This window comes from Bubalus kerabau, chromosome 8 (genome assembly GCF_029407905.1).
Source record: "Bubalus kerabau isolate K-KA32 ecotype Philippines breed swamp buffalo chromosome 8, PCC_UOA_SB_1v2, whole genome shotgun sequence".
Classification (NCBI taxonomy): Eukaryota; Metazoa; Chordata; class Mammalia; order Artiodactyla; family Bovidae; genus Bubalus; species Bubalus kerabau.
In genome coordinates, this window is record NC_073631.1 from 10,584,069 (window position 1) to 10,596,600 (window position 12,532).

Consider the following 12,532-nt stretch of genomic DNA (forward strand, 5'->3'; position numbering starts at 1 on the left):
GGAAAGCCAAAGCAGACTGACCAAGAAGATGGCCAACTCACGTCTCCAAATAACCATTCTGTTGGGGCTTAGATGCCAGGTTCTTTTACAAAGCCTGTGAGAGAAGCAATCAGAAACTGAAGTCAAAAGGCAGAGCAGAGAGGAAGAGGCAGTGGGGAAGTAAAGTGAAAGGGTCTTCAGTCTTACAAAACTTCTCCAGAAATGGGAGCCTTTGAAAGGGGTATGTTAATCTCTTCTTTTTGTTGAAGTTATTCACAGGTGGGTGGGGACAGATTATCTCTATGGACTGAACAAGGACACTTTAATTTACAGTCTGGCAGAAGGGCAGGGTCCTCAGAGGCAGGCTATTGTGTATAATTATAATAACAAAAGCAACTTAAAACAAGTCTAAAAATGTTTCCAACATGGAGTCAGAATTGGCTTCTCTGCAACACCCCGACCAGCTCCAGCACTGCCCCTACAGCCAGCAAAGCTAAGGACACCCAGCGGTCACCACCCAGTCCACCCCACCCACTTGGATGCCTTCAGAGAACTCCTCCTGATTCTGCAGAATCTGTCTCCCTTAGAAGGGCAGACCACACCAAGTGGTGACACGCCCTCAGTTGGGCTCACCAAAGGTTAAAGCAGTGTTATTCAGTCAGCATGTGTCTGACTCTGCGATCCCGTGGACTGTAGCCCGCCAGGTTCCTCCATCCATGGGAATTCTCCAGGCAAGAATACTGGAGTGGGTTACCATTTCTTTCTCCAGGGGACCTTCCTGACTCAGGGATCAAACCCACGTCTCCTACATTGCAGACAGATTCTTAACCATCAGAGCCACCAGGGAAGCCCAGTTCAATTCAGTTCAGTTCAGTCGCTCAGTCATGTCCGACTCTTTGCGACCTCATGAATCACAGCTTGCCAGGCCTCCTGTCCATCACCAACTCCTAGAGTTCACTCAGACTCACGTCCATCGAGTCAGTGATGCCATCCAGCCATCTCATCCTCTGTCGTCCCCTTCTCCTCCTGCCCCCAATCCCTCCCAGCATCAGAGTCTTTTCCAATGAGTCAACTCTTCGTATGAGGTGGCCAAAGTACTGGAGTTTCAGCTTTAGCATCATTCCCTCCAAAGAATCCCATGGTTGATCTCCTTCAGAATGGACTGGTTGGATCTTCTTGCAGTCCAAGGGACTCTCAAGAGTCTTCTCCAACACCACAGTTCAAAGGCATCAATTCTTCGGCACTCAGCTTTCTTCACAGTCCAACTCTCACTTCCATACATGACCACTGGAAAAGCCATAACCTTGACTAGACGGACCTTTGTTAACAAAGTAATGTCTCTGCTTTTCAATATGCTATCTAGGTTGGTCATAACTTTTCTTCCAGGGAGTAAGCGCAACCCCAGACTAATTCCAAAGCCGGATTCTCTTAAACCTGATAGTATTTCAGAGATACTCAGTGAGGCTTCCTACTGCTTGGGCCCACTCCCCAAGTCCCTGTCCATCCCGGGGCTGCCCTGGATGCCTCACTGAGCGAAGGTGGAAACCCCAAAGAACAGTGTTTTCCAAGCAGCTGGCAGGCCCCATCAGGAGGTCATGAAACAACATAGTGGGGCACAGCCAGCATTTGATTGCTCATGAGACAGAACAGAGAGAAGAGCTCCCCTCCCCGCACACGGTGGAGGCGGCAGGTAACTCTGTGTCACTCACAGAGTTCTCAGGCTGTGGCAGGGATGAGCCAATCCTGATCTGGGTTGGAACTGTTTCTGATTTGCTTTTTGTTGCTTTTATTATTACAATCATACATAATGGCTGCTCATACCAAGAATCCTGCTCCTCTGCCTGACTGTTAAAATGCCTTTATTCAGATGCTGTCCACCTGTGGATGGGAGGAAGGAAGAAATTAACACATCCCTTTCCTGGGCTTGCCATTCCAGGAGATATTTGCAAACTTAATGGCCTTTTTACTTTATCTGTTCACCTCCTCTCTCTCTCTGTTCTATAGAAAGAATCTGGCCTCCAGACCCCCAATAAGATGGTTATTTTCAGACATTTGTCTGCCATCTTCTTGTTCAGCCGGCTTTCCGAATAAAGTCCTATTCCTTGCCTCAGCATCTTGTCTCTCGGTTAATCAGCTGCCCTGTGGGGATTCCCTGGTGTCTCAACTGGTAAAGAATCCACCTGCAATTCCGGAGACCCTGGTTTGATTCCTGGGTTGGGACAATCCCCTGGAGAAGGGATAGGCTACCCACTCCAGTAGTCTTGGGCTTCCCTAGTGTCTCAGCTGGTAAAGAATCCACCTGCAATGCGGGAGACCTGGATTCGATCTCTGGGTTGGGAAGATTCCCCTGGAGAAGGGAAAGGATACCCACTGCAGGATTCTGGCCTGGAGAATTCCCTGGACTGTATCGTCCATGGGGTCGCAGAGAGTCGGACATAACTGAGCGGCTTTCACTTAGTGCCCAACAGAGCGAGCTTGGACTAGGTGACAAGACCACCCACACACCCAAACATCAGAGCGCCCCCAGTCCCCAAACTGATGCTGCCTGCTGACAGGCTCATGCCCCCTGCTGAAAAGGGGCATGAGCGGAAGTGCTGTGCGAGGTGCACAGCCGAGGGCAGCAGCCCCCACCCCCGGCCACCAGCCTGAATGTCCCCTCTGGGACACCGCACCAAAGGCGCAGAGGGCCCAGCAGTATCCCCACGGCTCTGCCTGCAGAGCCTTCGTCCTTGTCGCTTTCTACCTCATTCTAAACCATTGTCTCACACAGAAATCCTTCACCGTGCCACTCAGGAATAGTCAGTTAATTTTTTAACTGGTGCTCAAATCCATAGTGACTTTTCCCCTGGTGACCTTGGCTGTGCTGTGTGCTGACTGGTGACTTTCTGAAGTCATCCCTCAGATGGGAAAATGCCCGTTCTGCAGGGGTCAATGAGGGACAGGGGAGATACAAAAGCCTGTTATGATTGGTAGGTTTGCTGCAGGGAGAAGCCAATTCTGACCCCATGTTGAAAACCATTTCTTTAACTTGCTTTTCGTTGCTCTTGTTATTATAATCGTACATAATGGCCTGCCTCAAAGGACCCTGCCCCTCTGCCTGACTAAAGTGTCTGTTCAGCTCATAAAATGATAATCTGACCCTGTCCACCTGTGAATGGTTATAAAAAGAGAAGAGATAAACACACCCCTTTCCAAAGGCTTGCCCTTCCCAGAGATGTTTTGCAAAATGGAAGACCCTTTTTACTTTACTTCCTCTCTGCCTCTCCCTGTCTCTGCTGCCTTTTGACTAGCTCCTCTTTGCTTCTCTCTCCCTGACTCTATCAAAGAACCAGACATCCAGACCCCGGCAAGATAGTTATATTGAGACATTCGACTGCCATTTTCTTGGTCAGCCAGCTCTCTGCATAAAGTCATATTCCTTGTGTCAGCACCTCATCTCTCCTATTCATTGGCCTGGTGTGTGCCCAGCAGATCCAGCTTGGACTCAGTAACAGGTTCCTGTCAAATTACATGTCTCTGCATCCCTCACCCACCACACAGAACCACCCAGTACCCACAGCCACCTTTTTACTTGAGACTTTTTGAAATTTGCTTTAGTTTGTCACAGTGTTACTGAGTCCAAGCTCAGTCTGCTTACCACATGGCAGTCCAATAATTGAGAGTGTTGAGACGAGGAACACAGCTTTATTCGGAAAGCTGGGCCCCTGCCAAGATGGCGAGCTAGCGCCCTAGAGTACTGTCTTAACGGGGTCTGGATGCCAGTTTCTCTTAGAGAACAGGGAGGAGGAGGAAGTGAGAAAGTAAAAAGGCCATAAGTCTTGCAAAATACCTCCTGGGTTGGCCAGCATTGGTGAGGGAATGTGTTCATTTCTTCTTTTCTGCAGCCATTCACAGGTGGGCAGGGTCAAAATGGCCCCCTGTGAGCTGGACAAGGACACTTTAGGTTAGCAGTCAGACAGAAAGGCAGGTTCCCTGAGGCGGGCCATTACGATGCTGACGCCTATAGACAGCATCCTTTTAGTGATTACAATAACAAAAGCAATGGAAGCAAATGTTAACGGAAGAGAAACAGACCCAACTTGGAATCAATTCTGTTCTTCCCAGTTACAACAGATAACCCTCTCAGCTGAGGAAACAGGAAGGTCCTTGGTGGGCACCCCAAGCTCCTGCCCACTCAGTGCACACTCACCCTGTCTGAGCAACTTTTCCTGGCTTAGTTCTCGACTTCGAGATCATCTCTGAGGAGTCGCCCCTGACCTCAGTCACCTCCCAGTGCCTTGGCCCTGAAACTGTAGCCCATGGGCCCACTGCAGTTTTTCAATTGAATTTTTATTGAGAAAATTGTGAAATCGTATTAAGATGATATTGTATGTTACTATGTCCATTATTGTCTGAATATGTAAATTCCGCCTCCCTGGAAACATACACGTTGAAACCCTAACTGCAAAGTGATGGCTTTGGGAGGCAATGAGGTCACGAGAGCGGAGCTCCCATGATGAGGTTGTGTCTCACAGAGGAGACACACAGAGATGCACATCCCTTCCTCCAGGTGAGGACTCAGGGCAGATAGGCGGTTATAAACCAGGAAGGGGCCTCACCAGACACCGAGTCTGCTGATGCTCTGGTCCTGAACGTCCTGTCTCCAGGACTGTGGGAGATAAATGTTTGTTGTTTTTGAGCCTCTCATGGCTCAGCTTGTAAGTAATCTGCCTGCAATGCAGGAGACCTGGGTTTGATCCCTAGGTTGGGAAGATCCCCTGAAGAAGGGAAAGGCTACCCACTCCAGTATTCTGCCCTGGAGAATTCCGTGGCCTGTTTAGTCCATGGGGTCGCAAAGAGTCGTACACAACTGAGCAACTTTCACTTTCACTTTCAATATGTGAATAACGAGGAATGACACAGAGGGACCTCTTGTAGCCTTACCCAGATTCCCCTCACGGCAACATTTTGCAGAACTGTAGTAGATATCTTAGCAAGAGTATGAAATTAACAGAGCCCCCCAATGTGGTTCAGATTTCTCAAGTTTTTTGTTCTCTTTTGTTCTGTACAACTTTGTCATGTACATGATACCAGCACAGTCAAGCTGCTGAACATCTCATAACCCAAAGACCCCCATGTCACCATTTGACAGCCTACACCCATACCAACTTCTAAACCCTGGCATCCCCTGATCTGTCCTTCATTGCTAAAATTGGTCATTTTAAAAATGTTATATGCATAGAAATATATGACTATGGTGTTGGAGAAGACTCTTGAGAGTCCTGTGGACTCCAAAGAGATCAAACCAGTCAATCCTAAAGAAAATCAATCCTGAATATTCATTGGAAGGACTGATACTGAAGCTGAAGCTACAATACTTTGGCCACCTGATGAGAAGAGCTAACTCATTAGAAAACACCCTGATGCTGGGAAAGACCAAAGGCAGGAGGAGAAGGGGATGAGAGAGGACCAGATGGTTGGATGGCATCACTGACTCAATGGACATGAGTTTCTGTAAACTCTGGGAGTTGGTGATGGACAGGGAGGCCTGGTCGGCTACAGTCCGTAGGGTCACAAGGAGTCAGAGATGACTTAATGACTGAACTGGTCATAGCAAACACCTTCTTCCAACAATAAAAGAGAAGACTCTACATGTGGACATCATCAGATGGTCAACACAAAATCAAATTGATTATATTCTTTCCAGCCAAAGATGGAGAAGCTCTATACAGTTAGCAAAAACAAGACCGGGAGCTGACTGTGGCTCAAATCATGAACTCCTTATTGCCAAATTCAGACTTAAATTGAAGAAAGTAGGGAAAACCACTAGACCATTCAGGTACAACCTAAATCAAATCCCTTACGAATATACAGTGGAAGTGAAAAATAGATTTAAGGGGCTAGATCTGATAGACAAGAGTGCCTGATGAACTATGGACGGAGATCCCTGACATTATACAGGAGGCAGGGATCAAGACCATCCCCAAGAAAAAGAAATGCAAAAAAGGAAAATGGCTGTCTGAGATGGCCTTCCAAATAGCTGTGAAAACAGAGAAGCAAAAAGCAAATGAGAAAAGGAAAGATATACCCATTTGAATGCAGAGTTCCAAAGAATACCAAGGAGAGATAAGCATCCTTGCTTAGTAATCAGTGCAAAGAACGCCTTCCTCAGTGATCAGTGCAAAGAATGCCTTCCTCAGTGATCAGTGCAAAAAAATAGAGGAAAACAACAGAATGGGAAAGACTAGAGGTCTCTTCAAGAAAATTAGAGATACCAAGGGAACATTTCATGCAAAGATGGGCTCAATAAAGGACAGAAATGGTATGGACCTAACAGAAGCAGAAGATATTAAGAAGAGGTGGCAAGAATACACAGAAGAACTGTACAAATAAGATGTCCACAACCCAGATAATCATGGTGGTATGATCACTCACCTAGAGCCAGACATCCTGGAATGTGAAGTAAAGTGGGCCTTAGGAAGCATCACTATGAACAAAGCTAGTGGAGGTGATGGAATTCCAGTTGAGCTATTTCCAGTCCTAAAAGCTGATGCTATGAAAGTGCTGCACTTAATATGCCAGCAAATTTGGAAAACTCAGCAGTGGCCACCGGACTGGAAAAGGTCAGTTTTTATTCCAATTCCAAAGAAATGCCATGGCAAAGAATGGTCAAACTACCACACAGTTGCACTCATCTCACATGCTAGTAACTGCTGCTGCTGCTAAGTTGTTTCAGTCGTGTCTGACTCTGTGTGACCCCATAGACGGCAGCCCACCAGGCTCCTCCATCCCTGGGATTCTCCAGGCAAGAACACTGGAGTGGGTTGCCATTTCCTTCTCCAATGCATGAAAGTGAAAAGTGAACGTGAAGTCGCTCAGTCGTATCCAACTCATCGCGACCCCATGGACTGCAGCCTGCCAGGCTCCTCCATCCATGAGATTTTCCAGGCAAGAGTACTAGAGTGGGGTGCCATTGCCTTCTCCACATGCTAGTAAAGTAACACTCAAAATTCTCCAAGCCAGGCTTCAACAATATGTGAACTGTGAACTTCCAGATGTTCAAGATGGATTTAGAAAAGGCAGAGGAACCAGAGATAAATTGCCAACATCCATTGGATCATTGAAAAAGAAAGAAAGTTCCAGAAAAACATCTACTTCTGCTTTATTAACTATGCCAAAGCCTTTGACTGTGTGGATCACAATAAACTGTGGGAAATTCTGAAAGAGATGGGAACACCAGACCACCTGACCTGTCTCTTGAGAAATCTGTACACAGGGCAGGAAGCAACAGTTAGAACTGGACATGGAACAACAGACTGGTTCCAAATAGGAAAAGAAGTTCATCAAGGCTGTATATTGTCACCCTGCTTATTTAACTTATGCAGAGGACATCATGAAAAATGCTGGGATGGATGAAGCACAAGCTGGAATCAAGATTGATGGGAGAAATATCAATAACCTTAGATATGCAGATGACACCACCCTTATGGCAGAAAGTGAAGAAGAACTAAAGAGCCTCTGGATGAAAGTGAAAGAGGAGAGTGAAAAAGTTGGCTTAAAGCTCAACATTCAGAAAACAAAGACCATGGTATCCAGTCCCATCACTTCATGGCAAATAGGTGGAGAAACAGTGGAAACAGTGGCAGACTTTAATTTTTTGGGCTCCCAAATCACTGCAGATGGTGACTGCAGCCATGAAATTAAAAGACACTTACTCCTTGGAAGAAAAGTTATGACCAACCTAGACAGCATATTAAAAAGCAGAGACATTACTTTGCCAACAAAGGTCTGTCTAGTCAAGGCTATGGTTTTTCCAGTGGTCATGTATGGATGTGAGAGTTGAACTATAAAGAAAGCTGAAAGCCAAAGAACTGATGCTTTTGAACTGTGGTGTTGGAGAAGACTCTTGAGAGTCCCTTGGACTGCAAGGAGATTGCATCAGTACATCCTAAAGGAAGTCAGTCCTGAGTGTTCGTTGGAAGGACTGATGTTGAAGCTGAAGCTCGAATACTTTGGCCACCTGATGCAGAGAGGTGACTCCTTGGAAAAGACTCTGATGCTGGGAAAGATTGAAGGCGGGAGGAGAAGGGGATGACAGAGGATGAGATGGTTGGATGGCACCACCGACTCAATGGACATGAGTTTGAGTAAACTCTGGGAGTTAGTGATGGACAGGGAGGCCTGGTGTGCTGCAGTCCGTGGGGTCACAAAGAGTCGGATAGGACTGCGTGACTGAACTGAACTGAGGGACTGAAAAACAGCAACAGCAGGGGCTTCTCTGGTAGCTCAGTTGGTAAAGAATCCGCCTGCAATGCAGGAGACACAGGTTCAATCCCTGGTGTGGAAGATCCCCTGAAGAAGGAAATGGTAACCCAGTCCAGTATTTTTGTCTGGAAAATCCCACGGACAGAGGAGCCTGCTGGGCTACAGTCCGTGGGGCTGCAGAGAGTTGGACACGACTGAGCGACTAAATCACCACCACCACCGCACAGTGTCTCACACCTTGGACCTGGGTTTTCCACCTAGCAGGATCTCCAGAGATCTGTCCACACTGCATGTATCAGTAGTTGGTTCCCTTCTTTCGCCAAGCAGCATTCCATGACATGGATCTGCCCCAGTTGCTTAGCCATCTACCTGCTGAAAGACATCTAGGTTATTTCTGGCTCTAAGCCATAAAGAACAAAGCTGCTATGAAATTTAATGTACAGGTTTTTGTGTGAACATAAATTTTCATTCATCTTGGATAGAAGCCAAGTGACTGACTTCTGAGTTGTATGATAATTGCACATTTACTCTTCCAAGAAATTGCCAGACTCTTCTCCAGAGTGGCTATAATACTTTACGTTTCCACCAACAGTGGATGTGAAGTCAAGTTTCTCTGAGTCCTCACCAGCACTTGATGTTATTTCATTGTTTCAGCCATTCTAATCCTCGTGCCATGATACCTCATTGTGGTTTTAATTTGCATTTATTGATGGCTAATGGTATTGAGTGTCTTTCATGTGTATCCTCTTAGAAATTGTTGTTCATGTCTTTTCCTTACTTTCAAATTGCTTGTTTTTTTCTTTTCCCTGTTCATGTTGAGTTGTGAGAGTTCTTTGTATGTACTAGACACAAGTTCTCTTGGAGATACCATTTACAGTTTCTCGAAGTCTGTAGCTTGTCTGTTTATCCTCTTGGTATAGATTTCACAGGGCAGCTTTTTTTTTTCTAATTTTGATGAGATTTTTATCCGTTTTCCCTTTTACAGGTCATGCTTTTGCTGTCAAGTCTTAAAAACTCTTGGCTGCATCATAAATCCTGGGGATTTCCTCTTTTGTTGTTGTTGTTTTCCTAAAAATGTTACAGTTTTAAGGTAAAACTCATGTTTATGATCCCTCTTTAGATGTGATGGTTGGGTGAAGTTTTTTGGGTTTTGATTTTTGGAGTTATTTTTGGTGGGGCTCCAGTACCACTTGTTGAGAAGGCTGTATTTCCTGCACTGAATAACCTCAGCCTCTTTGTCAGAAGCTGGTTGGTCATGTTTTTGTAGGCATTTGGGGCTTCCTATTCTATAGAAGCTGTGGTCATCTATGTGTCAACATTGCCTATTCTGATTACTGTAATGACCTAGAGGCTTTTCTACTGGGTAGAGTGAGTCAGGATCCTGAGTCTTCCTCCCGACCAGGCACCACCGTGGGCTTGGCCTGCTCGTTCCAGGTTTAGCAGGAATCCTGATGAGTCAATTTAGTGAGAATTCCCCACCCTTGGTGTTAGGGACTGTTTACTTCACCCAAGTTCCTCTGTTGAAGCTCTAACCCCTAATGTGATGTGTTAGGAGATAGGGACTTTGGGAGGTTGTTGTGATTGTTCACTCTATAAATCATATCCAACTCTTTGCAACCCCATCAACTGCAGCACACCAGGCTCCTCTGTCCTCCACTATCTCCTGGAGCTTCCTCAAATTCATGTCCATTGAGTTGGTGATGCTGTCTAACACATCTCATCCTCTGCTGCCCACCTCCTGCCCTCAATCTTTCCAAGCATCAGGGTCTTTTCCAATGAGTCAGCAGTTCACATCAGGTGGCCAAAGTATTGGAGCTTCAGCATCAGTCCTTCCAATGAATATTCAGGGTTGATTTCCTTTAAGATGGACTCGTTTGATATCCTTGCAGTCCAAGGGATTCTCAAGAGTCTTCTCTAGCACCACAGTTCAAAACCATCAATTTTTTGGCACTCAGCCTTCTTTATGGTCCAATTCTTAAATCCATACATGACTACTGTCAAAACCATAGCTTTAACTACTGGACTTTTGCAAAGTGATGTCTTTGCTTTCTAATATGCTGTCTAGGTTTGTCATAGATTTTCCTCCAAGGACCAAGCGTCTTTTCATTTCATGACTGCAGTTACCATCTGCAGTGATTTTGAAGCCCAAGAAAATAAACTCTGTCACTCTTTCCACTTTTCCCCTTCTATTTGCCATGAAGTTATGGGACCAGATGCCATGATCTTAGTTTTTTGAATGTTGAGTTTTAAGCCAGCTTTTTCACTCTCCTCTTTGGAATTTGCTACATAGAAAATCATGTTATTTGCAAATAGACTGGTGTATTTCTCCCTTTCCCATCTGTGTATCTTATATGAGTCAATTCTGGTTGACTTCCACATGACTCCTGGGTGGAACTTGTCACCAGAATGATTAAGCTATGAAGATGGCTGAACATTTCCCTCCCACCTCCTATCCTCCAGATAGGGGAGGGAGGTTGAAAATGGAGTTAAGGCCTAAGTGATGAAGCCTGCATAAAAGTGCCTGAAGAACCAGGTCCAGACATCCTCCAAGTTGGTGGACACATGGAGGTGTTAGGAGGCTGATGTGTCCAGATAGAGAGGACTACTCTGGTGTTCCCCTATGCATACCTTGCTTCATATATCTCTTCCACCTGGATGCTTATCTGTATCTTTTATCACATTCTTTTATAACAAATGGGTTTCCTGGAGTTCTGTGAGCCATTCTAGGAAATTATGAAATCTAAGAAGGGGATCATGGGAGCCCCAATTTATAGCAGTTTGACCAAGAGTAGAGGTGACAACTTAGACTTGTGATTGGGGGCATGGGGTGGGTGCTGGAGGCAGGCAGTTCTGTGGGACTGAGCCCTTGACCTGTGGGATCTGACACTATTTCCAGATAAGATAGGATCAGAATTAAGTTAATTTGTAAGACACCACCTGCCATTGCAGAGAATTGCTTGTTGGGGGATAAACACACAGTTTATGACCAGAAGTATGGGAAGTGAAGCATTCTGTGTGGGTTGTAAGGGAGCAGGAGAGAAGTGAGTACTTCCACCACATTTAGGGCAGTTTTAGTTTCATAGAAAAATCGAGTGACAAGTATAGAGAGTTTTGTGTATCCCATGCCTCCTGACATGCACAGCCTTCCCCACAAGTGACATCCCACACCAGATGGTACATTTGATACAATTAACAAACGTGTATTAACACATCATAATCACCTAGAGTCCACAGTTTTAAATTAGGGTTCACTTTCAGTAATGTACATTTCTATGAGTTTTGACAAATATTTAATAACATGTATCCACCATTATGGGCTTCCTCAGTGGCTCAGGGGTAAAGGAATTTGCCTGCAATGCAGGAGACACAGGTTCAATCCCTGGGTCAGGAAGATCCCCTGGAGATGGGAATGACTACCCACTCAAGTATTCTTGCCTGGAGAATCCCATGGACAGAGGAGCTCGATTGGCTACAGTCCATGGGGTCACAAAGAGTCATATACGACTGAGTGTTTGAGTATATCCAGCACTATCATTCAGAGTAGTTTTGCTGCCCTGAAAATCCTCTGTGCTCCACCTACTCACCCACACTCCCCAACCTCTGGATATCTCTGATTTTTTAGTGTCCCTGTAATTTTGTGTTTTTCCAGAATGTCATAGTTAGAATCATATAGTTTGGAGCCTTTTAGACTGGCTTCTTTTCTTAGTCACACATGTCTAAGGCTCCTCTGTGTCCTTTCAAGTCTTGATAACTCATCTCTTTTTAGCACTGAGTGATAGTTCATTGTATACATGGACCACAGTTTATTTGTCCACTCACATACTGATGAAGAATTTGGTTACTTCTAAGGTTTGATGATTAGGAATAAAGCTTCCATAAATAACCAGTGCAGGTACATGCGTAGACAAGTTTTGGACTCATTTGGGTAAATACCAAGGAGTCTGAACACTGGATCCTATGACAAGAGTATGTTCAGTTTTGTGAGAAATTGCCAAAGTGCCTTTCAAAGTGGCTGCACCATTTACATTCCCACAGCAATGAAACAGTTGTTCCTATAGCTCCATATTCTCCCCAGAATTTGGTGTGGTCAATGTGGGATTTTGTCCATCCGTATAGGTGGTATCTCATCTTAATTTGCATTTCCCTAATGACATCTGACATGAAACACCTTTTCATGTGCTTATTTTCCCTCTGCATATCTTCTTTGGTGAGGTGTCTATCATGGTCCATTTTTCAATCAGGTTGTTTGTTTTCTTGTTATTGAGCTCTAATATTTCTTTGTATGTTTTAGATAACAGTCCTATATCGG